The following is a 2,300-nucleotide window of genomic DNA, read 5'->3' as shown; positions in this document are numbered from 1 at the left end:
AACTCATATATCTATGTAGTTGATATCATTCATATAAGGAGTTAATTTTATATCAAAGTATTCTCCATCTAAAGTAAGATTTAATGTATATTAAAAAAACAATAATCAACACATTTCAAATAAGATCAATCAAGACTTATCATAATAACATATTCTCTTTATCACAAATGTCTTCAGGTTTGTTTAAAAAATGGATTTCACAATGAGAAAATCTTCAGGTATGCTATAATCAACTAAAGAACTCGAGTAAAGGGTTTAATCAATATACCAAGACATTAAAATTGTGGTGTTTTATTGAACTATAGCATAAGGAAAGGACATGGCATAAAAATACTGCATATGCTTGACAGATGACAAAAAAGGATGTGATGGCTAGTAACTCACAGAAAAGTGTAATCCCTAGCATGGTACAATGTCCTTCCACCAAGCAAAACAGTAAGTGGCAAATCACACCCAAATTCCTAAAATACATTGCATATGTCTGTACACTTTTTTTTTTATCTCACTTGAAAGGCATCCTGTATGGCTTCTGAATCTGTATCTGCTGGAAATACTTATATCAAGATCTTTTTATGTCTTTGAGCATTTACAAGATTGGAAAACGTTCTTTCAGTGAAATCATACAGGGCCTGTAAAGCAAGAAGCAATCTATTTATTTTCACTTTCCCTGACAGATAATTCTTTTCCCAAAATAACAAATAATTAATAAAAAAAAACACCTCTTCTATTTATTGGTAAAATATTTGTCTTTAACTAGCACAAACAAATAATCAGTATAGAACATACGAACACACAAGAAATGAGAAATGGTGTTAATATAAAAAGGGTAATCAAAATTTTAAAATATGGCATAGACTTTGTCTCAATCCAGACATATCTTTAATTTGCGCTAACACCTGTTAGTCTTAGATATAAAAAAAAATTGTTTTACTCCTATACCTAACATGGGACTCCATTGTTAGTTTTACGTTGACATTTGTGATTCCTGATAGCTTTTGAAATTGACTTGGGAAGGGGGGGGGGAGAAGCTTAGCAGCTCTACCGCCGTACATGTGCAATACTTCTTCATTTGATGGGATTTAACTCTACGAATAAAACTACAGGATGTGATTATTCCATTGGCATAATCCGAGTACCTTCAAAGATGAGCAAAAATTCTGAAACCAGACCCACTCTCCAATAAATACATTTTTGGGGGAAAAGAGAAATAAAATATTAGTCATAACATGGAAGCAAAAGGTTATTACTGAATGACCCATTAGGTAATTCAAGACAGTATGAAAATACACAAGTACTATACAAAAAAATGGTAATTCTAAAACTAATGACAAGTACAGATGAACTAATGTCAGTAAACATTTCATATCAATAAAATATACTTGTTAACATTTCACATACAATAATTATTTGCAACCTCTTGCTGCAACGAATAACATAGACCATCGTATTTACATGTGAATTCTGCATCCTATTGTCAACATTTCCTTGGCAAATGTGCACTAAAAGAATATAAAACACTCGCCTGTTACCTTTGAGCTCATTGATGGCAATATTCATAAAAAGATGTGGCAGTGATGCAGTGATACAGTACTTCACATATCAATACTCGACTAACAGCACAGTGCAAGTGAAAATCAGGAAAATCATAATGGTGATAAACAACAGGAAAATGAAATCAAGGCTTTCCCATTTCATTTCTAATTAAGGAAAATTCTTCGAGGCTTTTGTCCTGTTATATCCGAATGACAGGCGCACTTCATTGGCTTTCTAGAAAGGAAAAAAAAAATAAACGGGACTATGTCATAAAAATAACATTTCTATTGCACTTTAGCAAACCAAAAATAAGATACCTTCACCATTTTTTTAACCGTATTGCTTTCTTGTGCTAAAAGTTTAATTCAGGGGGAGAACAGTTCAGCTTACTCCTAAATCTAGCATACAGAAGGAAAAAGCAGTATGTGTGCTTTGTTAGCATCTGCGCACAACTATAATAACAATAATAAAAAATAAAATTGTTTTGCACCAATAAAGAACTCTACCCATTTCCAATGTCTGAATACATATCTATGCATCTAAAATAAGAGTAAAAGAGAAAATTCGCAAAATTTGTGCAAGGAATTAGTTAAAAGGCATGTTTTTTTTTATCTGAACTTACTGCTAGTTTTGATCGACGGGTGTGTGGACTGTTGCCCCCACTGGAAAGGCAAAAGTCTGTCAAATCCTTAATCAACACATAAATATATTTTAATCACAACACCAATACCATCATAACACCAAAATAAGTGTAAATGCACTCTCTG

This window comes from Penaeus monodon, chromosome 21 (assembly GCF_015228065.2).
Source record: "Penaeus monodon isolate SGIC_2016 chromosome 21, NSTDA_Pmon_1, whole genome shotgun sequence".
Classification (NCBI taxonomy): domain Eukaryota; kingdom Metazoa; phylum Arthropoda; class Malacostraca; order Decapoda; family Penaeidae; genus Penaeus; species Penaeus monodon.
Note: the sequence above shows the minus strand (reverse complement) of the source record.